Source organism: Balaenoptera physalus, assembly GCF_965194825.1.
Source record: "Balaenoptera physalus genome assembly, chromosome: 2".
Lineage (NCBI taxonomy): Eukaryota > Metazoa > Chordata > Mammalia > Artiodactyla > Balaenopteridae > Balaenoptera > Balaenoptera physalus.
Genome location: NC_138883.1, coordinates 133532436 through 133559630, shown reverse-complemented (window position 1 = coordinate 133559630; position 27195 = coordinate 133532436). Strand labels below are relative to the sequence as shown.

Below are 27195 nucleotides of genomic sequence, written 5' to 3'. Positions count from 1 at the left end.
TGTGCTATAACAGGAGAAGGAAAGAAGCTGTGAAGTAAAATCTCAAGGTCCCTTCAGAGACCCATCTCATAGAAAAGCTATGAAAGCTTCCTGCAGGAAATAACACCTATGTTCTCGCTTAAGGGATACAATATGTTTTAGAGGAAAAATGGACCACTTTCATGTGGCAGGATCAGCTATGCTTAATAGAGAAAGACTAGGAAGGATTTTGAAAGATATTTAAGAAAGGAATTTAAAGTAAGGGTTGCTATGTTCCAATGCATATACCTCCAACTTCATTCACTGTGCCACTGAGGATGTCAATTTTCTGAGTATCTGAAGCTTACACTATTTAAGGGTCCAAAGTTTATTACTTTATTCTTGTTTCAGCCATAGACATCCATCCATCTTAAAGGCACCACCTCATCCCTTGTCTTCCCAAACAGGGAACAACCTCCGGTAACTTTTCTGTATTTGTCTAGTGAAAGAAATGAGAAATAATTATGAAAGTGACTTATCTTCCTATCTAGTTTTTAAGATCTTTGAAATTCTGTATCTTATTTTTTATGCTTTCTATACTCTTAGCTCATATCATGTGCTCAATTTATATTTGTGGGATGAATAAGCTTGAAGGAATGTACACATGAATATGTGAAATTAAAAATAACAAAAAATAGGAAAAATTGATCTGCACAACAGCTTAACTTAAAGAAACATGACTATAAGGTTTATATTTTGCATTCCTTTAGTATTTGGCTTAATTATTTAATTAGTCATTTTAATAGATGATTCTGAGTTAACTCCCATTTATGCTTTTTGAAATACATACTTTGGAATCTATTAGAAGTTTGCAAGTTAGAAAAATTTTGTGTGAAATTCACAGTGAAGTAATTCAGCGTCTGAATTATTATGATGTAACGCACTGCAAAAATATACTTTTTTGTTACTTTCTTTTCAATACATTTGCATCCCGGTATTGGTAGAAATTCATGGAAAACTGATGTCTGTTTTCTCCTTAATGTGCAGTTTATATTTGCAATTGTAAAATTGAGTTTGCTTACCACTGAGTGTGAATATCTCTGAGAAAGCCATAATTGGAGTCTAAGTCTAGACTAAAGTTGATTCAGCTCAAATCTATAGTTTGGAATGTTAAAAGCAATTGGTGGACAAGGGGAAATTTCACAAATTCTCTTAAGTGGGTTACACGAAAATTTGAATTTCTTAACACCAGCGGATGGTAAGCCAGTCAACCATAGTAAATTATCCTTGTTATTTTGAGTACCTAAAACTATAGTTAACAATCTCAAAATAATACAAATTTCTTCTTTATCTGGTGTGAAAGACATAAGTAGAAAACTCTTGGATGTGGAGGTATATAAAATTTGTTGATTCCACCAATATTTAGCAAATGCCTACTATGTGCAAAGCAATGATACAAGTGCTAGAGATACTGTTGTAAATGAAACAGACACAAATTCCTGCCCTCAGGGAACTCACATTCTCCTGGATGGAAACAGACATCTAACAAGTAAATAATTAAAGTCTGCATACATTAGCTGGTGATAAGTGCTACAGAGAAAAATAAATATGCGTGTAGTATTTTAAATATCACAGTCAGAGGAATCCTCACTGAAAAAGGGAGATTTAATCAAAGACCTGAAGGAAGTGAGGGAAAAAGCCCTGCAGCTGTTCTGGGGAAAAGTATTCCTGTCAGAAGAAATGACAAGTGCAAAGGCCCTGAGGCAAAAACATTCCATGAGTTGGACAGAAGGGAGACTGCATGGCTGAGACAGAGTTAGTGCATGGCAGAGGAATAGGGAATGACATCTATCAGAGAGTGGGTGTAGACAGAAGAGGTAAATTGTGCAGAGCTGTTGGAGAGACTTGGTTTTTTATTATGAGTGAGATGGGAAGTCGCTGGAATTGAAGGCAATGAGTGACATGATTTGACTTCTGTTTTGAGAATTGTCTGTCGGTGCACAAGAATGGTAGGTGGGGTTGGTGGGGGTAAGGGTGTTAAGGAGGAAGGGCATTGCAACAAGCCAGTGAGAACTGATGGTGGCGGGGACCGGAGCGCCAACAGTCGAAGTGATGAGAGGTGGTGAGATTCTGGACAGATTTTGAAAGATGACAGGATTTGCTGATGGACTAGAATTTGGACATCAACAGAAGAAAAGACACAAAGAAAACACTGGGATTTTTATTTCAGCAAACCATCAAAACACTTAATTTTTCTTGGGAAAAAAAGAGGCATAAGAAACCAAACCAAATCAAAACAAAACTTTTGTTATCTCATCTTGGAGAATAAGGGAGAAAACAGATTTCTTCACAAAAGTACAAAGAAATGGAACTTCTGGGCTTCAGAGTTCAGAATCTTGTTTTGAATCAGGACTATTCAACGGACTCATGGCACATAATCATGGAAGAGTTACTGAACTGTGTTCAATGTTCTTATGCATAAAGGAGTGATAATAATAGCACACACTTCACAGAAGAGTTGTGAGTACAAAATAAGAAAATCTGCGTAATGTGACATCAGAGTGACTGACTCATAGTCATCGCTCAGCACTTCTCAGAAAAACAAACTGTTTTTCTGTGAAACTAGAGAAACTAACCATTTCAAAGGTGATGAAATTTCCCATAAACCATGAAGAAATTGTCCTAATATTAGCATGTAAATCATTTATTTTTTTTGCAAAACAGATTCTTAGTAACACTAAGTGGAACACCTATAATGGAGAGGTGTTAATGGAATATAAAAATAAACAGCATGGTCCCCATTTTCAAAGAACATACAACATAGTGGAGGAGACAGATGTGTGCAAAATATAACGTGAGAGTGAATGAGAATTGAACAACAATAGTGATTTTTTTCCACTGAGAATGGAATTAGTTTGACTAAGTTTTCTAAATAGGAATAAAAGCTTTAGACTATAGTGATGGTATTTTGTGAACCAAAAATCAATACATGTGACCTGAGAAACATAGTCATGGGGAAAAACAGAACCAAATATTTGAAATCTGGACTATCCTACGAAGTTCAACATTGATAATAATTTTAATGTGTATCACATCGTAATAATGATTACACACGGTAATATGAAACAATATCTGCCTTCCAACATTCGAGCAGATAAACTCCCCTGTAGGAATAGGCCACATTTTCCCTAAGAGAAACCCAGAAATACACTGAGCCAAGTCCTGAATCTGGAGTGCTTACCTGAGCTAAAATCAAACCTTCCAGTTTGTCACCATGCCATTATTAATGGATGTTTAACACCCTGTTAAGCTGGTCTAGCACTCAGCTGTTTTCTTAAAGTTGGTTGAAAAACTGGTATTCTTCCTGCTCACAAAGTCTTTGTTAATGTGCATATTGCAAAATCATCCTAAGTAAACAGTCTGTGTCATCTGTATTGAAGGGAAGTAATGTATGGATTAGCATATAATAGTATGGGTTAGGGAGAAAAATGAGTCACCAAAGTAGCTGGTTCAAAGGAATAAATAACTAAATCATTATCTTGATGCCTGACTTAGAAAGCTTTAGCTCTCAAAGCCATAATGTCTAAAATATAAAGACCATTGTGTAAAGCCCCATGATGGACTGCAGTTTGGTAGTTTATGATAGAAAACTATGGGTAGGCATACACTTAGCAAAACGCAGGATTTAGAAGAAAAAAAATGGAAAGAAACTATTATGATTTTCAGCTAAATTTCTTGTTCCCTAAAGGTGAAAATTAGAAGCCATTGCTGTGAAAGAGATATGGTAGGTAGGAATAAATTGCTTTGCATATCAGGTATTGATCTGTCTGGAAGCATCTTCTTGAAGATATTTTTATTCATTTATTGTACCCATTCTGTGTTTCTGGTGCACAGGACCCATAGACATTTGATATGCTTGTCATCAAGTACACAGCTAGGAGCAGGTATGGTAAATGGATTTTAGGGATGTATCAGTGCCAGTGGTTAGAAGAGGCTACATCTGGCACTGTTTTGAGAGGAGTGCTGACTCAGCAGGAGAGAGTATTGTGATCAATTAATCAGGTCTGGCAGGGATGGTGTAATGGAAGTGAAGACTCAAGTATCAGATGTTTGACAACAGTGATCAAGTGGGAGGGGTAGAAAAAGATGTTCAATGAAATTCTAAAGGAAGTGCTATGGGGGCATAAGAGAGGTGAAGTGGGTCAGGGAAAGTTCTAAAGGGGAGATTACATTCGGTTTGAGTCTTAAAGGATGATTAGGTATATGCCAGTGTTATGGACTGAATGTTTGTGTTCCCCCAAAATTCATGTGTTGAAATCCCAGTCCTTAATGTGATAGTATTAGGAGATAGGACTTTGGGGAGATAATTAGGTGTAGATGAGGTCAAGAGGGTGGGGCCCCCATGATGAGATTGGGACCTTAGAAGAGGTGACCTGAGGGCTAACTTGCTCTCTCTCTCTCTTAGCCATGGGAGGATGCAGCAAGAAACCAGCCACCTGCAACTAGGAAGAGTGTCCCCACTGCACACTGGATATGCCAGCTCCTTGTTCTTGGACTTCCCTGCCTCCAGAATTGTGAGAAATAAATGCTTGTTGTTTAAGTCACCCAGTGTATGGTGATTTCTTATAGCAGCACAATATAGGATAAATAGGTAGATGATGTTGCAAAGGCACTCATGAGGAACCTGGAACTATTAAGCACACAGAGAGATAGATGAGAAGGGGAATGGATTGTTCAAGTATTTACAAGCAGTTTGACATTTCTACGGGACAGAGTATAAGCCAAATTTGCCATGCCCAGTCTTCCCCAACTTGTCTTGATTATAAGTCCTAATTATTTCTCAAACCTATTTCACTCTCCTTATGTAGGCCATCACCCTTGTCTCAACCATTGTCATCTTTTATCTAAGCTATCCAAGTGACAACCAGTTTTGCATATCCATAAGTTATTTATCTATTTATTCATCATTCAACAACTTTATTGAAGGACCATTTGCATATCATAAAACTCATTTTTTTTGAGTGCACAATTCAGTAATTTTTAGCAAATTCAAAATGTTGTAACCATCATCATATTCCAGTTTTAGAGCACTTTCATTAACCCAAAGATCTTTTGTGACTATTTGCAATCACTCCCTATTTCCCCCCAATCCCCTGTCAAATGCTAATCCACTTTCTGTCTCCATAGGTTTGTTTTACTGAGACACTTTATGTAAATGACATCATGCAATAAGTGATATTTTGTGCCTGGTTTCTTTGACTTAGCATAGTGTTTTTGAGGTTCATCCATGTTGGGGCATGTATAACTACTTTGTTTTTTTATTGCAGAATAGTATTCCATTGAGTGGATATATCATATTTTGTTTACCCATTCATCAGTTGATGGACATTTGGACTGTTTCTACTTTTGGTTATTATTAATAATGGTACCATAGACATACATGTACAAATTTTTTGTGTAGACATATGTTTTCATTTCTTTTGTTTAGATAACTAAGAGTGGAATTTCTGGGTCATATGGTAAATTTAAGAAACTGCTAAAATCTTCAACAGTGACTGTATTATTTTATATTCCCATCAGCAATGGGAACAATATCCCCTTCTCCAGTTTTTTCTCCATACTTTTGCCAGAAGGTTCCTTTCAAAATTCTTATGTCATGTTATTTTACAGCTGTGAAAATTTTCAATGGTTTCTAGCTGTTCTCAGAGTAAAGGACCAAATTCTTAACAGAGCCCATGAGGTCAAGGTAGAGGTCTGGTCATTGGTCACCACTTTATGTCACCTCTTTATGCCTTCACATCCCCTTCCTCTCTACTCCAGCCATAGCAGTCTCCCTTCAGTCCTTTAAACATAATGCATTCCCACAAGATAGTCTTTTTAAATGCTATTCCCAAACCTTGACTGCTTCCCCCACCTTTGCTGTTTCTTTGCCTCCTTAATAAAGCCTACCCCTCATTTAGATGTCAAATCAGATACCATTTGCTCAGCAAAACCTTCCCTAACTCTTCAGACTAGGTCAGATTTCTGCATGCTATATTTTTGCATTTTATTGATCTCAGTTTATAATTGTGCTTTCATTCGCATCAGTAAATATTTATTGAATGAATGAAGAAAGAAGAAAATGGAAACAGAAGATTGGAGAGGTAGAGATGAATGAGATCATAGAAGGACCTTGGGCATCTTTTGCAAGAATATGTACTTTATACAACAAGTAATGGAGAGCACTTAGAAAGTATTTAAAGAAGTAAAAGTTAGAAGCAGAAAAACCTACTTAAGAGGTAAGCACTGAGAGAAGAGTTTAAATTCAAGAAAAACTAAGATGTCTTCAGTTTTCTAGCTTGCTTAGGCAGATATAAGCTACTCATCAAAACAAGAAAATGATTATTGTACATTTGAGTATGTGAGTCTGAGTTTGGACTGTATATAGATAGCATAAGTAACCTATAGATTATCATAAAAACCTTGAGAGAAAGAGAGTATAGGTGAATAAACGAAAGAAGTTGGAATGCTGGGTAATCCCAATATGTAATGTGTACCAAGAATTGTAAGAAAGAATGAAAGAGGGCAAGCCAAGAAAAGTCTAAGAAGAACCATGAGAGAGTAACATAGGAGAAAAAAACACTATGACATGAATCTTGGCAATGATTTTTTGGATGTGAAATCGAAAGTGTAAGCAACAAAATAAAAAAGTAAACAAGTAGGACTACATCAAACTAAAAAGCTTCTGCACAGCAAAAGAAACAATCAACAGAATGAAAAGGCACCTGACGGAATGGGAAAAAATATTTGTAAACCACACATCTGATAAGCTGTTAAAGTCCAAAATATATAAGGAACTCATATAACTCAATAGCAAAAAACAAATAATCCAATTAAAAAGAAGGCAAAGGACCTGAACAGACAATTTTCCAAACAAGATATTCAAATGACCAACAGGTACATGAAAAGATGCTCAACATCACTAATCATTAGGGAAATGTAAATCAAAACCACAATGAGATGTCACCTCGAACCCATTACAATAGCTATCATCAAAAAGACAAGAGAAGCTACCTAAATGTTCATCAACAGATGAATAGATAAAGAAGATGTGGTACAGGGCTTCCCTGGTGGCACAGTGGTTGAGAGTCAGCCTGCCAATGCAGGGTACACGGGTTCGAGCCCTGGTCTGGGAAGATCCCACATGCCACGGGGCGACTAGGCCCGTGAGCCACAATTGCTGAGCCTGCACGTCTGGAGCCTGTGCTCCACAACAAGAGAGGCCGCGATAGTGAGAGGCCCGCGCACCGCGATGAAGAGTGGCCTCCACTTGCCACAACTGGAGAAAGCCCTCACACAGAAACGAAGAGCCAACACAGCCATAAATAAATAAATAAATAAATAAATAAATAAATAAATAATAAACCCAAAGTTTAAAAAAAAAAAAAAAAAGAAGATATGGTACATATAAACAATGGAATATTACTCAGCCATAAAAAAATGAAATAATGCCATTTGCAGCAACATGGATGGACCTAGAAATTATCATGTTAAGTGAAATAAGTCAGACAGAGAAAGACAAATATCATATGCTATCACTTATATGTGGAATATAAAAAAGTGATACAAATGAACTTATTTACAAAGCAGAAATAGACTCACAGACATAAAGAACAAACTTATGGTTGCCAAAGAGGATAGTGGGGAGTGGAGATAAATTAAGAGTTTGGGATTAACATACACACACACTACTATATATATAATAGATAAACAACAAGGTCCTATTGTATAGCACAGGGAACTCTACTCAATATTCTGTAATAAACCATAATGGAAAAGAATTTGAAAAAGAGTATGTATATATATATATATGTATAGCTGAATCACTCTGCTGTACACCTGAAACTAACACAACATTGTAAATCAACTATAGTTCAATTTAAAAAAAAAAAAGACAAGAGATAACCAGTGTTGGCGAGGATGTGGGGAAAAGGCAGCCCTTGTGCACTGTTGGTGGGAATGTAAATTGGCACAACCACTATGGAGAACAGTTTGGAGGTTCCAGAAGAAATTAAAAATAGAGCTACCATTTGCTCTAACAATCTCCCTTTTGGGTATACATCTGAATGAAATGAAATCACTATCTGCAAGAGATACCTGCACCCTATGTTCATTGCAGCATTACTTATAAAAGTCGAGACATGGAAACAACCTTTGTCCATCAAGAAATAAATAAAGAAAATGCATATATATGTTTATATATATATTTACTCTCTCTCTCTCTCTCTCTCTCTCTCTCTCTCTATATATATATATATATATATATATATATATATATAGTAAAATATTATTCAGCCATAAAAATAAAGAAACCCTGCCATTTGTGACAACATGGATGGACCTTAAGGGGGTTATGCTAAGTGAAACAAGTCAGGTAAAGCAAGACAAATACTGTATGATCACACAAGCAAAATCTAAAACAACAATACTCATGGAAACAAAGATCAAATTTGTGGTTGCCAAAGGCAGGGGGTAGGGATTGGGGGAATTGGGTGAAGGTGGTCAAACGTCCAGTTATAAAATAAATAAGTCCTGAGGATGTAATGAATAGCATGGTGACTATGGATATCAATACTGTTTTGTATATTTGGAAGTTGCTAAGAGAGTATATCTTAAAAGTTCTCATCACAAGGAAAAAACATTTTGTAACTATGTGGGGTGTTGGATGTTAATTAAATTTATTGTGGTAATCATTTCCCAATTATACATATATCAAATCATTATGTTGTACATCTGAAACTTGTACAATGTTATATGTCATTTATAACTTTATAAAACTGGGAAAAAACAAAACAAAGCTAAGAAAAGTCTAAGGAGAACCAGGAGGTAGTAATGTGCTGAGAATCATTGTAAGAGAGCTTCAGTAAGGAGAGAGAAAGAGGTCACCATTTCCATACACAAATAGTTGTCTCTCAAATAAGGACTATGAAGATCCATGGTTTTAACTGAAGGGGGGAAAAATCGATTAATAGGATTTTATCTGCCAGATTATTTAGTGGTGCAGAATGCTTTCTGATTAATTTTCTGTGGTTTAGTAAATGCTTTATTTTGGTTCACATAAGAGTTTGTTTAGGAGATAATTTAGAATAAAAAAAAGAAACTTGAAATGGAAAAGCAAGACTTCTTAACTCTGCCCAAGTTTCTGTCTTGCTTTCTTCCTTCCAAATCTGTTTTGACATCAAGATTACCTTGTTTTGTCAACTGAGCTGGAGACAGATAAGGATGGCAGGTATGCAGCTTAGTAATCATTAAGTCTCAAGTTGTCTTGACATCTGCCAATAGCTAAAACACTTTGTTTTTAAGTCTGAATTATCTGCTCATTCACTTTTCTTGCTATTCAAGTTTAGTGACACAGCCAAAAACACCACCATCACCCATAAGAAAACTACATTGTAGAAAATAACAAATGCACTTTCAGAAAGCCCAATTACTTTCTATTTATTTTTAGTTTTATTTATTTTAAAAGTAGTTTTGCAAAAAACTTATCAGTCTAAGTCAATCAAATTCAGATTTAAGGCTGTTTTCTTATGAACTCTCAAAATTAAAAATCTTATACTCAAAAAGAGTGATAGCAAATTTAGAGTGGAATTCCATAGACATTTTAATAACACAATTTGGTTTAGCAATCCTTTATGTAGTAAACCTATGTATCGCTAATATCCTCATCATTTGGACAATCTCTTTAAAATTTGAAAAAAAGTTAATATTTAAGTAAAAAGTGCCATTTTAAAATAGCAGCAACTGATAATTCTATAGATGTACTATCAAGTTACATAGATAATATCTACTTATTTTCCAGCTTAATAGAGTATTTAAGTTAATCATTAGGTACAGTATAAATCAGACAATTATTTCCTAAAATAGATAATTGTTAAACATTTTTAAAACTCTCCTTGCTAATACTTCTCACTTTGGGAATTACATTTTTGAAAGAAATAGTTTTGAAGTGTTCTTTTGGGGCAAAATTTAAAACTACCTGTAGCCCTCAAAAATTAGAATAGGTATATTTCAATTCAGCTGGCTATGAAATGAAATTCAAACTTAGATTTTTAACTGGAGCCAATAGAAAAATAAAAAATGCCCATATAAAAGAAAAAGAATGCCCATATATCAAGTCAAATATTTATTTAACTCTATGTGAAGAACTTGTGTGCCCAAACCAAACTACTTGAATGTGAATCACAGTTCCTCACTTATAACATGAATAATACTGGGAAAGTGACCCTACCTATCAGGACTTTAGTATCTTTCTCTGTAAAATGCATCTTATAAGTATATCATAGTGTTTTAATGATGTATATTTGAACTAAATGTATAAAGCACTTAGAAAAATGGTAGCACATATTTAATATTAATAATTATTGCTTATTAATATTATTGCCAGAGGTAAAATCCCTCAGAATTTTGCTTGAAATATCCTATAGCAAGGACATTTTCAGAGTCATGATTTAGAAATTTAAAGTAGAAATTAAGTCTAAATATTACCAGAGCCAACAAATCATACAATGTAGTTTCTGAGTGCAATACATTATTTATCATATCCCATATATTCACTTATTTTAGATGAAAACAAAATTTTACTTTAAAATTGTCAATGAAAATATAGTATCAATGGTGCTGACTAAAAAGAGCCAGAGTATACTTCTGGATATCAGGGAAGAGTGTGTAGCAGGCTAACTCTCTTGATGAGAACAATTCAAAAATCTGGAAGATATATAGATATCAGCATAGATATAGATACACACATGGCATCATATATAAATATATACATAACAATCAAATGAAACACACACACACACACACACACATCACACAATCCAATCCGAGTATCCAAAGGCTAGTCAGGCAACAAAGATGAGGAAGCCAAGATTCCAGAGATAAGGGAAGCACAAAGAAATTAACCTCTCATTTAACAATACTTTTCTCCTTGAGGCAATTTCTGATTCCCAAGACAAATTGATATGCAGAGCCGAAAGGTCCACTGAGAGACTGAGAACCTGAAAAACTGAGCAAAACTTCCAGCAGTCTTCTGTAGCTGGGTTAACAATATTGGAGTTCAGAGCCCATAAAGTCTAGGGGCTCTCATAAACAGCCAGGGTGCTGAATTGGGAACTCAAAATAAACAAGCCGTAGTATTACAGATGAAGTAGAAAAAAACTAATTCTTAAAAAGGCCTAAGCCCAGCTTCGAATCAACTTAACTGATGATTGGATTAAATGAAGGTAATATGCCACTTCGCAGACAGCTTGCTAAAGCAAAAGTAAATTCTCACTGGACGAAGATAGCATCTTCCAAAGCCTCAAATTGTTTCTAAATTTTTTTTCATATGCAAGATCAAGAATTCAGTAAAAGAATTTATTAGGTCCACAAAGAGAGAAAACCAACTTAACAAAAGCCAACAGAAAAAATATACAATACAAACCATAGGCGATCCAGATATTGGAATTATCAGTCATGAATTTTAAAATAATTATAGGTAGCAACCAACAGGGGGTTAATATCCAAAATATACAAACAGCTCATAGAATTTAATATCGAAAAGCTGTTACCAAGTCCAGGCTCATACTTCTCACTGTACAACAGGCCAATAATTGAGAGATGAGTAGTTGGGGCAAGGAATAGTGACTTATTTGGAAAGCCAGCAAACCGAGAAGATGGTGGACTCATGCCCCAAAGAGCCAACTTATCTGAGTTAGAATTCAGACTTCTTTTATACTAAAAGGGAAGGGAGGAAAGTCAAACATTTCCTGGTTCTGGTCAGACTCTGGAGGGGATGTGTTAATTTCTTCCTCCCTGCAGTCATTGACAGGTGGGCCTGGTCAGGATGTTTCTTGTGAGCTAAACAAAGTTATTTTAGCTTAATGCTCATTACCTGGGAGGCAGGGTTCCCAGAGATGGGCCATTATGTATAATTTAAGCTTATAGGCAACATCCCTTTAGTGATTAACTTGTAATAGTGTACAAAGATTCTTCCCTATTACAAAACAACCTAATCAAAAATTGGGCAGAAGACCTAAGTAGACATTTTTTCCAAATAAAACATACAGATGGCCAACAGGCACATGAAAAGATGTTTGACATTGCTAATTATTAGAGAAATACAAATCAAAACCACAATGAAGTATCACCACACACTGGTCAGAATGGCTATCATCATAAAAGTCTACAAATAATAAGTGCTGGAGAGGGTGTGAAGAAAAAGGAACCCACATACACTGTTGGTGGGAATGTGAATTGGTGTAGCCACTATGGAAAACTATGGAGGTTCCTTAAAATACTAAAAATAGAGTTACCATATGATCCAGCAACCCCATTCCTGGGTATATATCTGGACAAACAAAAACTCTAATTTGAAAAGATATATGCACCCCAGTGTTCATAGTAGTACCATTTATAATAGCAAGGCATGGAAACAACCCAAGTGTCCATCAACAAGTGATTGGTTTTTAAGAAGATGTGGTATATGAATACAATGGAATATTACTCAACCATAAGAAAGAATGAAATACTGCCATTTGCAGCAACATAGATGGACCTAGAGAATATTGTGCTTAAGGAAGTAAATCAGACAGAGAAAGATGAATACTATGTAATATCACTATTATGTGGTATCTAAAAAATAATACAAATGAATCTATATACAAAACAGAAACAGACTCACAGATGTAGAAAACAAACTTATGGTTACCAAAAAGGAGAGGAAAGGTTGGGGAGGGACAAATTAGGAGTATAGGATTAACAGATATACATATATGTATGTATATCTACTACATATACAGTAGATAAGCAACAAGGATTTATTATACAGCACAGGGAATTATATTCAGTATCTTGTAATAACCTATAATGGAATATAATCAGGAAAAAAAAAAAAAACTGAATCACTATGCTGTATACCTGAAACAAATACAATACTGTAAATCAACTATACATCAATTAAAAAATAAAATAAAATAACTATATGTAAATATTAGTACTGTTCAAGATTAATATTAATATGTACAAGATTTTAAAATTAAATGAAGAAGATGAAGAAAGAATAAATAGAAATTCTATAAGCGAAGAGTAAGATAGCTGAAATTAAGAACCCAAATAATGGGTTTATCAACAAATTAAATACCATTTAAAAGAAGATTAATGAACTGGAAGGTAGGTTAGAAGAAAATATCCAGACTGGAACCCAAAGAGGGAGAAACATGGACAGTACAAAAACAAAAAATAGTGTGAGAAAGCTACGGAGTATAATAAAAAATCTAACACATTTGTAATTGAAAGCCAGAATTTAAGAAGCAAGAGAAAATGGGACAAAACCATAAATGAAGAGATAATAACTAAGAATTTTTCAAATGTGTTTAATACATCAATCCCCAAACAATAAATACAAAAAACATGACATTTTGGTATATCAGATCAAAATTTCTGAAAATCAAGAGCAAATAAATCATCTTAAAGGAATCTAGAGAAAGGATATGCATCTTTAAAAAGCAACAATAAACTTGAGAATAAACTTCTCAATGGAAATAGGCATCCAGAAAACAGCAGACTATGATCCTTAGAGTGCTACAACAAAATTTCTAGCACCAACATAGAATGTTATGCCCAGTGAAAGTGTACTTCAAGATTGAAAACAAAATAACGAAAATCTCAGATGAAAACAGAAAATTTATTTCCAGCAGTTCTGCATTAAGGAAAACATAAAAGGGAGTTCTTCAGACAGAAGACAGATGAGTCCAGGCTGGAGGACTGAGATTCAGAAAGGAAAGGAATGAAAAAAAGGATAATGTGTGGGTAAATAGATATGATTATGGACTGCATAAATAATTAAAATAATATCTTACTGAATTTTAAATATAGGTTTAACATGTCACCTGTAACACAAATAACATGTACAATAAGTTGAAGAATTCTACAGTTCTTGAGTGGTCCAAAAATTGTTAAAAGTACTATTTTTAATAAGAATGAATGTTTGGTAGGTCTAGGTAGCCATGAAAAAATAAAATGACATATAGGAAATAAGCTAAGAGAAGGAACAGGGAATTCTTTAGAAAAAAAAAAGGCAAAAATAAAAATAGAGAAAGAGTGAAATTAAAATAAGAGAAAACAAATAATAAGATGAGAAATAAAAGGCATAGCATAATAACAGCTACATTAATTGTAAGTACAATAAATATTTTAATTAAAAGATAATTTTCTCAAACTGTATAAAGAAAAGTTCTATATACTGTGCACCAAAACACATTAAAATAAGAATACATAAGAAACCAAAAAAAAAAAAGGTGCTAATAATGTTAGAAGTAAATTTTTAAGGCATGAAATAGAGTATTTATCTAAGATAAATAAAGCTATTTCATAATGTTAAGAAGGCAATTCTATCAAAAAGATTGACATTTATAACCGTGAATGTAACAAATAGCATGACTTCTAAGTACATAAATCTAAAATTGACAGCACCAAAAGGAGAAATAGATTTTAACACATCTCTCCCAAAATCTAATAGAACCATATGACAAAAATTCAGTTAAGATACAGGAAATCTGTACATGATTAGCTGACTTGACCTAATTGAGATATACAGAGAGCATTGTATATAACAATTGTGTTTTTTAAAATACTCTTTTCAAGTTTATGCTGAACTTTTACCAAAATTGCCCATATCATGGACAAATCTAAAAAATTTGGAAGTTTTGAAATAATTTAGAGTGCACCTCTGACAATGTTGTAATTAAACTAGAAGTTGATTTTGTAAAGTGATAACTCTAAATGATGCCATTTATTTGTAAATAAAACAATGCACTTCTAAATAACATATGGGACAAAAAAAAATCACAATATAATTTTAAAATATTTTGAACCAAATGGCAGTGAATATATGACATTTCCTAATTTGAGTGATGATGCTAATGTCATGCTGAGAAGAAAAATTTTAGCCTTGTATATAGACTTTAGAAAGGAAGAAAGGCTGAAAATTTTAAATATCTTTATATATACCCCAAGAAGTTAGAATACTGAACCTAAGGGCAGTAGAGCATAAGGAATAATAACAAGAGCATTAATTAAAGAAATAAAAAAATAAACGTACAACAGAGAGAATCAAATCAGCCAACTGTTGCATATCTGAAAGCAGTATTTAAACTGTTAAAATCGTTACAAGATTGATCAAGAATAAAAGAGAGAAGACACAAGAATCTATATGAGAAGTAAAAATGGAAAATGCATACATATGTGTACTAAAGGGCATGTTTCACAGGATCATCAAGACATTTTTCATAAAAGCCCCAAACTTTGAAACCGTCCAAAAGTCCATCAATGGGAAAGTAAATAAATTATGGAATATCCCTACAGTGGAATACTATACAGGAATGAGATTGAAAAACTACAATTTGTTATGTGGTTAAATTCAATCTTGGCCTCTTTATCTTCATCACCTAAATAGCCCTCGGATGCTTGGATTGTGCATGGTGTGTGTGTGTGTGTGTGTGTGTGTGTGCGTGTCTGTAAATATATATTTATAATGTTATATTCAAATGTTATATATATTTATAGATGATGCCATGTGTATATTTATATCTATTTGTATATCTTTATGTATATTCCAGATTTTTGTGTTTTTTTCAGAACAATTAGCCTGAACAAACTATCTACTTCTATCCAGACACATACTCAGAATCTTTTTAACCAATACTACATAGACATATATCTTTTGAGGATTTTTAAATAAAATTTTATTTTAATCTAAAAAAATTCCCTTTATTTCCGGAATTTTAAATATCTGGAATATGACAAATAGCATAGTCACAAAATAATGGGTTAAAAAAAAAGCAGAAATTGAAGAATAACTACTTATGACTGTAGTTACATACATTTTGTACAAAGGAAAAACTAATATACAGTTTTAGAGTTTGATTATCTTTGTAGTAGAGACAAGAAGAACACTTTTTTGATGCTGGGGAAATTCTATTTCTCAATCTGGGTGACAGTTACCTGTGAAACTCTTGTGAAAATTTATTGATGTGATCACTTATGAGTTAAGGACTTTCCTGAATTTAAGGTACACAAACAAAACACCTTTAAGAAATAAAAACTTTTCCAGAGTATTAGTCTTCTTTTAACAGTGTGAAATCGCATTTAGTTATAAAAATAAGAAAAAGCATATAAAACTTATTTGGCAAAATTCCACTTCTGATTCACATCCTAAACTATCATTCCTATTATTTCTAAACAGCATTATAAGTAAGCATGATTTTAAATTCTGCTAAAATATCATCACAGTGACTATTATAGAAAACTGTGCTCTCAAAATATGAAACTCTCATATTTGCCATTTTATTATTTTTAAAGGAAAAATATATAGTGATGGCAAATAATTTACATTATCCAAAATTTTAGATAGGTGTAATATTTGTGTATATGTGTATATCTGTATATACACATTACATGTTTGTGTATTTGTATATGCGTACATGTGATAGATGTGTGTATGCATATGTATACATGGACAGATATATATATGTATGTCTATGTGGGTGTATATACACACATACAACATTCACAAATGGTTATACATATGGTACAGAAACATGTCTTACTCTTTTCTGAAACTTGCAATTTTCACTGAAAAACTCTTAAACATTCTTTATGTCAACTGAGTTCCCCTTCATTTTCACTTTCACTGATTTATTTATTTATCTGTGGCAATGGGACTTTTAACTTCCTAAGTCCCTAGCATACTACTACCAGTGATCAAATTCAGTATAATAGTATTGTATAACAATTGTACAATGGTATAATACTATTACTATACATGCTATTCAACTGCTTACTTTTTCCTCCTCAGTATGGACGTTTTATATCCATATTTCTGCATGCTATCTCTTCTGTTTTTGTCTCCCTGCCACATGGCACTTCACAGTGTACAGCCACATTTTAGCCACTCAGAATCCCAGTGATATGCATCCAGATATCCAGATGCTGCCTCCAACTTCTCACGCCACAGATAACACTGGGGGAAAACAAAAAAGTTCACACATGCCCACATATGGACCTGAATGAGAATTTTCTCCAGTATAAAGCAGAACTGCTATTTATCTAGTATGCACATATTTAATTTACCTAAGTACCACCAAGTTGCTCTCCAGAATGGCTACATCAATCTGTATTCCCACTAGCAGGGCAGAGGGGTACCACACCTCCACATTGCCATTTGTACTTGAATACCACCAAGCTTTCTAGACTTTGGTCAATTTATAGGTAAATTGGTATTTAATTGTTGTTTTAATTTGAATTTCATCAACTTGTAAATTTTTGGATTTCCACTTAAGTACATTGCCTATCTACATCTTTGTCTGTTTTCCTCTTGGGGTTGAAGTAGCTTTTCTTGTTGATTTAAAGGAGCTCCTTGTACCATATTTTCAAGATACTAGTTTCTTGAGAATTTTTGACGTTGCAAATCTCTTCTTTCATACTCTCTTATCTATCAGTTAACTTTATGCATATTATTGTTTCTTAATATTAATTTCTTATTTTTAGTGTAATCAAATCCATTGTTTCTTATAGTTTTGTCATTTGAATTTTTTTTAGTGTTTCCATGCTCCTAAGTCACAAAGATTATCTCATATTTTCTTTCATTAATTTTAGTTTTGCCTTTCACATGTTTTCCACATGTTTTTACCTTTTCACATTAACCTATATGGAGTCTATGTGGTGTAAAAATATAATAATTTTCAGTTGGTCATCCCTTATTCTTCTCAATGGCTACATAATATCACATTATGACTACATTTCAGTGTATTTAACCAGTATGCAATTAATGACTATTCAGATGACTTTTTTAGGCTTTGCTATTATACTCAGTGATGTAAGGAGTATCTTTGTGGAGCTGCTAGGTCATTGTGTATATATGTTTTTAGTGTTGCTTGTTTTGATTTATTGTCAAACTGCCCTCTAAACTACTGTTCTGTGATGTCCAATAAAAGTACCCTTCATATTTCATGCATATAAATTTATAGACAATCAAAAGTTATCTACGATTGGAAGAGATCGATCAAGATGGTGGAGTAAAAGGACCTGGAGCTCACTTCCCCCATGAACACATCAAAAATATACCTACGTGTGGAATACTTCTCACTGAAAACTAACTGGAAACTGGCGGAAGGATTCCTGTACAACAAAAGCTATAAGAACGATAAACACGTAATACAGTAGGAAGGAAAGAAAGCAATCAGGTCAGGATCTGTGCCCCTGGAGTGAGGACTCAGAGGAAAAGGGAGATTACACCGGTGGACACCTGTCCTGGGGAGCAAGCAGTGAGAGCCACAGGTTGGGTGCCCCAGTCCTGGGGCCCTACCCAGGGGAGACAAGCCCCCTTGGGTGGTTGGAGAGACTGGGACTAACAGGAGAGCTGTGGGAAGCCTGGATTACACTCACTAGGAGCATGCTCTGGCTTGCCCACAAGGCAGAGTGGAGAGAGTTCTATTCTAATAGCTGCCAGGTTTCCTGCAACTACCTCCGTGCAATTGTTCCAGCCTCACTGCATATCACAGCGTGGCACTGAATCTGGGGTAGCCACTACCAGAGAGAAGAGTCAACCCTAGGACACAGAGGTCACCCGGTCCTGGGCTAGAGCCTGGGTGGTAGGTGGCAGTCATTTTTTGTGCTTTACTCAAGCAGCACATCAGGAGCAGCCCAGGTTTCTGGCAGCAGCCATTCCACCACAGCTCACCTCCTGATACATGCCAAGGGACCACTTGAGCCCCACCCACACTACAGTGTGGCTCCACAACAGGGTGTGAGTGTGGAGGCTGCGGGCAGTGATAGGCTTTGAGGGACAAAGGGGACTTGCACCTGAGGCTGCAATTGCGTGGAGCAAGGGAAACTAATACAGGCACATGCATGGGCAGTGGAGACAGGTCAGACCTCTGTCTGTGGTCAGCACAAGCCGAGAGCCCATATGGGCCCCAGTTGCTTCAGGACTCCCCCACTCTAAGGCAAGTGACACAGAACAGGGAGAAAAGAAAACATGCACTTAAAGGGAACAGAGTCAGCTCAGGCCCAACCCTCAGGTATTCTGCTCAGGCAATTTGGGATCAGACCTCACTCTCCATAGGGTGGTGATGGCTACAGAACAGAGGGGAAGTCCTGCCTCACACCTGTCTCTGACCTTAGCCCCTCCATCTTCAGCTCCACACCCTACCAAGGTGACAAATGCCAGCACACCCTGGGGAAAGGCATGACTTGAGTTCACATAAAATCCAGCTCTCCCACCAAAGGCACTGGGCATATGCAGTCTGTATAGGGAAGCTCCCACATAAGGACACCCTTTCAAGACCACAATAGGTAACTTTCACCTAAATTCACCTGAAAAGATGCTCCTAAATTCATAGAGGAGGAGAAAGTTAAGCAAAATGAAAGAGCAAGAGAAACCCCCTGGAAAAAATAAATAAGGAAATAGAAATAATTTACCAGATAAAGAATTCAAAGCATTGGTTATAAAAATGTTAAATGAATTAGGGAAAAGATTAGATTTACACATGGATAATTTTCTTTTAATTAATTAATTAATTATTTGGTTGCGTGGGCTCCTTAGTTGTAGCTCCTGGGCTCCTTTGTTGTGGCTCACTGGCTTCTTAGTTGTGGCTCACCAGCTCCATACTTGTGGCACACGGCTTCCTTAGTTGTGGCATGCAAACTCTTAGTTGCTGCATGTGGGATCTAGTTGCCTGACCAGAGTTGGAACCTGGGCCCCCTGCATTGGGAGCGCAGAGTCTTATCCGCTGCGCCACCAGGGAAGTCCCCTACACGTGGATAATTTTAACAAGGAATTAGAAAATATACAAAAGACCCAATCAGAAATGAAGAAGTCAATAACTAGAATAAAAACACATCAGAAGGATTAGCAAGTTTGTAAATGGACTTATTTTATTAAACTAACTTTTGGAAAAAAAACACATCAGAAAGAATAAATAATAGACTAAGTGATACAGAAAAATGAAAAAGTGATCTGGGAGATAGAATAAAGGAAATCACCCCATCAGAACAGCAAAAAGCAAAGCAAATTTTTAAAAATGGAAACAGTCTAAGAGATCTCTGGGATAGTGTTAAGCGTACCAACATTCACATTATGGGGGTCCCAGAAGGAGAAGAGAGACAGAGGGGGATCAAAAATGTATTTGAAGAAATTATGGTTGAAAATTTTCCAAACCTAAAAAAGGAAATAGATATCCAGGTATAGGAAGCACAGAAGGTCCCAAACAGAATGAACCCAAACAGACCCACACCAAGACATATAATTAAAATGGTTAAAGATAAAGAGAATTCTAAAGGCAGTAAGAGAAAAATAAAGAGTTATATATAAGGGAATTACCATAAGGCTATCAGCTGATTTCTCTGCAGAAACTTTGCAGGCCCGAAGGGAGTGTCATGTTATTTTCAAAGTGCTGAAAGGGAAAAACCTGTAACCTAAGATACTCTGCCTAGAAAGATTACCACTTAGAATACAAAGAGAGATAAAGGACTTCTCAGACAATCAAAAACTAAAAGAATTCATAAATACTATACCTACCCTAAGAGAAATGCTAAAGGGTCTTCTTTAAGTGGAAAAGAAGTAAGAATTTATAAGAAAGGAAAAATCCCACTAGGAAAGGCCAATATATAGTAAAGATTGAGGATCAACCACTTAAATAAGGCAGTATGAAAATTAAAAGACAAACAATTGTAAAAACAACTATAACTACAATAAACAGTTAAGGGATAAACATGAAGTTGTAAAATATGACTTCAAAAACACAGAACAGAGGGGAAGGAAGGGGAGTGTAAAGTGTAGGTCTTTTAGAATGTGTTTGAACTTAAATGACTATCAGTTTAAAACAAGTATTTCATAGATATAGTTATAGGTCAATGTATATAGACCCCATGGTGACCACAAATCAAAAACCTACAGTAGTTACACAAAAACAAAGGAACACAAGCATACTACTAAAGAAAATATTTGCAAATGATATGATCTACAAGGAGTTAATATCCAAAATATATAAATAGCTCATACAACTCAGTATCAAAAAAAAAAAAAAAAAAGAAAAAACAGCCCAATCAGAAAAATGGGCAGAAGACCTAAACAGAAATTTTCCAAAGAAGATGTACAAAAGACTAACAGGCACATGAAAAGATGCTCAACATTGCTAATTATTAGAGAAATGAACATCAAAACCACAATGAGGTATCACCTCACACCTGTCAGAATGACTATCATCAAAAAAGTTTACAAATAATAAATGCCAGAGGGATGTAGAGAAAAGGGAACCCTCCTACACTGTTGGTGGGAATGTAATTTGATGCAGCCTCTGTGGAAAACAGTATGGAGGTTCCTCAAAAAACTAAAAGTAGACCTATCATACGATCCAACAATTCCACTTCTTTGTATACATCCAAAAAAATGAAAACACTAATTCAAAAAGATACATGCACTCCAATATTCATAGCACCACTATTCACAATAGCCAAGATACAGAAAATACCTAAGTGTCCATCAACAGATGATTGGCTGAAGAATATGTGGTATATATACATATACAATGGAATATTACTCAGCTATAAAAAAAAAGAATGAAATACTGCCATTTACAGCAATGTGAATGCACCTAGAGAATATTATGCTTAGTGAAATGTCAGACAGAGAAAGACAAATACTGTATATTATCACTTATATGTGGAATTTAAAAAATAAAACAAACAAATATATAAAGCAAAATATAAACAGACTCCCAGGTATAGAAAACAAGCTAGTGGTTACAGCAGGGAGAGAGAAGGAGGCAGAGGCAATATAGGGGTATAAGATTAAGAGATATAAACTACTATGTATAAAAGATAAGCAACAAAGATATATTGTATAGCACAGAAAATTATAGCCATTATCTTGCAATAGCTTTTAATGGAATATAATCTATAAAAATACTGAATTACTATGCTGTATACCTGAAACTTTGTAAATCAACTATACTTTAATTTAAAATGTTATCTGACATTCTATTGTGGTATTAAAGATTTTTAAATTAAAATACTTTATTCCACTACCCATGCTAAGGATTGATTTTATTTTTATTTGAGATTCTTAATTTTTTCTTTACATTCTTTGATGTGTCATGTGATATTTTATACATTTTCCCTAAGAAAGAAAACATGGTGGTAGAATGGTAGCAGACACTTCAAAAGAAAAAGCATCTCTTGGAAATATAGTAATTCATTATTATATTCCTTCCTCTAGGGAGGTACAAATAAAAATAGACTTCTGAAAAACCTGCAACCTAAGATACTCTACTTTGATTTCATATTAATAGACTTCATACTAAAATCAGAAATCTCACTTGCAAAGTAATTCTCCAAACCTAAGCATATTCACAATTAATTTTTGTAAGTATTTTCACCAAAGGGCTCTTGTCTTATCAAATAAAATGATGATAACTATTGCCAAATATTTTAAAGGTACTTGACTGTAATTTTGGCTGGAAACAAAATATTTGCTAAAACCAGAAAGCGTTTAGCAGTTGGTCCTATTTTTGAAAGAGAGATTTTAAATTATTTGTGGGGAAAAACGCACTAACTCATTTTTAAGCAAAATTAAATATTTTATTTCAGGGCAGGAAAAAACCTCCTGTATGAATGAAATATTTAGTGGCTGAGCTAAAATGAGACAGCCCTGATATACTTTTATTGTAACAGCATGTTAGCTAGGGTGTAATGTGATAGGCCTTTTCATTCATTGTTGGTGGGACTGTAAAATGATATAAACTGGTTGGAATAAAATTTGGCGACACATTCAATACATTAAATATAGGATGTTGGTTAAAATACTGTGAGGATATTCAATAGACTGTTCTGTGGTGTTATCGAAGAAAATATTTAAACATGGAAAAATCATTAAAATTCGTTAAAGAAAAAATAAGTTTTTTAAATGAATGCTTTACACATTTTACTCTTTCCTTTACTCTCCAGTGATTAGAAAATTATATATTCTGTCTACTCCTCTATTAATATCAATCATGAAATAATATTCATTTAAACCCCAAAGTATGTTGACTCAACTCTCTCACTTCCAGTTTCCTTCTTCCTTTATACTTTATAATAATTTCAAATTTGAAACAGATTATTATTGATAAATTACTTTTACTTTATTAATCTCCCCTTTCAAGAATAATTTTAATGTTTTCATTATATTCCTTAACTATATTTTGTAATGAGTGTTTGAAAAAAAGCTCTAAGGTTTATAGATTTCATTGCTCACCACTCTTCTTTTATCTCATATTCTTTTGTTCTTCTGTCTGTTATTTTGACTCATTTCTCATTTGGTTAGAACATGTCCTCCAGTAATTTTTTCACAAAAGTTTCAATGGTCTGTTTTTCTGGGACCCTTTGGGTCTGAGAACATTTTTTCTATCTCACTTGTTAATGACCTCATAGCTTCTCTTTATTTAGAAACTTTGAATTACAATTTTTCACACTCAAAGCATATGTAGATGTGGTTTCCTCGGTGTGAAGCATTTATGATGAGAAGAAATTTATGCTAAATTTTCTTCTCCTCCCTTTCTCTGTAACCTTGTGTTTTCTATGCTATGGTTCATAACATTATTTTCAAATGCTGACTTTTCATTAGAGTAAGATTGGCTATAATTCTCTTTCCTTTGATATTTTTTGTAGGCACTTGGTGAGTATTAATCTGAAGAGTCACTCTTTCTTCACGTCAGGGAAATTTTCTTCTATTGTTTCTTCTTATTGTTTCTCCATCTGCTCTATTCTTTTTCTGTCTGTAATTCCTTGCCTTTTTCAGCTTGTACTCGCATACTGAAATGACCTATTTGTAGACCAGTTTGGCTCTTCTTCCCTCCCTCTTTAACTGGAAGAGAAAACAGTGAGGGAATATAGGGGTATAATGGGTTTATAGTCAGTGATCTTTTAGTGGTAGGATTAAAGGTAATGTAAAATTTGTAAATATTTTAAATTTCATGTGTCCAAGTTTTAAAAATATCAACAAAGAATATATACTACTTTTGTAATATTAAGAAAAACTGTTTTCAAAAATAAAGAAATCATTTGAAGAGGAAGCATGTAAAAATTACAGGGATGGCCTTTCATTGCAATGATTGGTGACCAACTCTGGCCACACTATTATGGATTCTTGTGTTTTACAATCTGATAGAGATATAAGATCCAATAAATGATTTAGTGATGCTAATAATTATGGTTATAATACCAGATAACAAACGTGTGTAAAATTAGAGAAGATGAGAGATTACATTGCCTGAAGAGGTAACATTAAGATGAGCTTAAAGAAAATTTTTTCAGAGTATGAGGGGCTTTCATACTGAGGTCATATATTTCCAACCTATGATACCAACCCCCAATGGAAAGTTTAAGATACTATAGTTTTTTCCCCAACAATGAGGAGTTGATTTTAGGAAACTCCCACAGTGGAAAACTTGGCATTTAAGGAATTTATGATTCAGTGTGAGAAATAAAACTAGAATAAATCCCTGAAATCCCTCAAAAATATATTTAGTTGCAATAAAATAATAATGACAGCACAGTAATAATGACAGTTGATGATATCCAAGCCTTAAATTTATAATAATATATACTAAGCTTTTAATTTCCATTTATTATTCCAAACACTCCAGAAGTATTTTAGAATCTCCCACTGATGCTCCAAGTATTTGTAAAGTGCTTGTTTTTGATTTGTTTTTCACTAATAGACATGTTTACAGTGAGAGATTTTGTGTGTATGTTCTTGCCTATGTCTGGGTCTTCTCCAAAGAATGATGCCTTTTGGATTCTAATATCTGGAATTTTGCAGCTTCATCTACCCCGACACTGGGTCCTGCCTTCATTAGCATTTATTGGATTAGTTTCACCCTTTACCTTCTCGTAGATGATTCCAGAGTGTGGCTGTAAGGGCTGCCTTGGAATTCCTTCAGTTTTCTTACCTCTTTTCCTCTGATCCTCCAGTCTTTTTTCTTAACTGCCCTGAACAGCTGAGCCCAGAAATTTGGCACTGCCCATAAATCTACACATATTCTCAGCTCAGACTACTTTTCCTGCCACAAAAAGTAGCTGACCAGGTAAATCACTCAAAACTCTGCTCCCTGGGAAGAGCTTACCAATGGCTTTCAAGCCAACCTTGACTATGGCTTTGATGCAGCCAACCATCCTTTTATGGCTTGCACCTTGTAAGATAGCCCATCTGGTAATGATCTTTGAGATTTTGGTCCTCCATCAGCTTGTCTTACAGGAGTCCCCATATGGCCATTTATGAGAGTTGAGATGGGGGCACTGGCTCTCCTGCAGCATATTTGTCGCTAGGAAAACTGTCCCTATTTCACACGGTTAACAATATTCACAGTTCTCTGTGCGTCAAAGCACCATCTGGTTCTGCTTGGGCTCCATCTTAGATGTTCCTTTGCCGTGTTATGATAGATTCCTGTGCTCCCTGCCTGATCAATATATGACTCTGAAAGAGCCCAGCTTTTGATGAAAGTCCTGGATCCATGGTCACTTGTTCTGAAACATTCCATCTCTTTCAGGGTACAGAAGGATGATGATATACAATTTTTCATTGCAAATGACATTTCCTTGTTGCAGAACACCGGGGTCTTGCACTGTGACTCTCCCACTGGCATTTGTCATGAACTCCTCTCTGCATCACTTTTCACCACTGGCATGTGATTGCATGACCCAAGTGTCTGGAATGCAGGCACTGTAGCCTGCACCTGGGATAGATCCTTTTCCTACTCCGGGTATCACTCAAAGATGATAGAATATGGGTCAAATTAATGTTTCTAGTTGTGTGGAATTTATTAAAATGATTATATGTATTAGGCAGTACCCTCATTGATTGCCCATTTATTTTGTCTCTAGGAAAATTGTCCCTATTTCATCCAATTAATAATCCCCTCAATTCTCTTTGAGTCAAGGCCCCTTGGGTACCACTCTGATCTCACTCATTACACAGTTGTCCCTGAATGCTGGTAGTTAGTACTACCACCTTGTATCTATTGCTTTGGGACTCTGTCACCCCCACTGCTTTCAATGAACAAGCTCTGTGTCAGGCCGCAGAGGAGAGTTAATGATCAGATGCCTTTCTCACTGGCACATTCACAGCAGCCTTGTGAATACTGAGTCTCCTCTGGGCCTTGCCTTGGAACATAATCTTCCATCCCCTCCAGCATGGCCGCTTTGTTGAGCCTTTTACTTCCTTCTTCGACCACCTGCTGTAGCCATTCAGCTTTGCAACTTCACTCAGTGGGGTCATCTTGTTTTCCAGGCTTCTAGGAACCAGTCTCCCAACAAGTTTGCATCAACCCCTGGTGTTAAATCCTGCATCCTGATAGAGCGACCCACTCTCTTCACCCCTTGCTATGTTCCAAACACCTTGATCAAGCACCCTCAAAATCCAGTCCGTAAGTACTCCCATCATTTTCGCCTGTATATACTGGATTTCTTACTACTCCTTTGGCATAAAGTCCTCACCAAGCCCAGCACGCCTTCAGTAAACTATGACTTAACTTCAGTTTTTGGCTTGGCAGCCAGCAAAGGAGATGGTGTACCTGGTGGCCTTACAGAGGTGACAACTCATGGTACCTTCCCATACAGGGAGAATACTAGCTCTTAATAGGGAGTGATAAGCCACCTCTTCAGGCTCTGAGGACTTAGGGGGGAATCAAATACTCAGGGTGCATGAGGTTTACTGGGGGCTGAGGCATATGAAAGATTAAGAGAAAAAAGGAAGAATTTGGCAGGAGAGCCTCTGACTGCGGTAAAGATCTGACAAAGAACAGCCAAGCCAACAAGGAGATCCAGTGCAAAGATTGCCTATTAGAAGGACCCTGGTACCTTCTGCCATGCTTGGGCATTGGCTGGGGCTGCCTGGGAGAAGTGTGATCTCAGCTGGAAAGCTGAGGTGGACCTTGGAGGGGCAGTAATGGCAGGTTGTCAGCTAACTGTGTTCCTTGCCTTTGAATGTCAAGGTCTTTATGGAAGAAAGATCTCAGAGGCACAGTCCATGGCTGCCGCAGTCAACAAGGTCTTCCCACGATGAGAACTTAGTGAGAAGTTATCAATTTTGTAGGTTTCATCTCCCATTTTCTTCAAGACATGTGCTCATGGAGAGACACACTGAGCAAAATAGCCCAACACCACACATTGTTCTCTCTCAGG

General features: G+C 35.3%; 2 long non-coding RNA genes across 2 annotated transcripts in view; one reads left to right on the top strand and one right to left on the bottom strand.

The window, feature by feature from the left end:
* LOC309654481 overlaps window positions 1-27195 on the bottom strand; it is a 495103-nt gene that overhangs the window by 123763 nt on the left and 344145 nt on the right. The gene's annotated exons all lie outside the window — the stretch shown is intronic.
* Window positions 7074-27195, top strand: part of LOC309654485 — a 296336-nt gene continuing 276214 nt past the window's right edge. Inside the window, exon 1 of the long non-coding RNA XR_014260288.1 lies at window positions 7074-7368. This is a non-coding gene — a long non-coding RNA (uncharacterized lncRNA). The remainder of the gene's footprint in view (window positions 7369-27195) is intronic.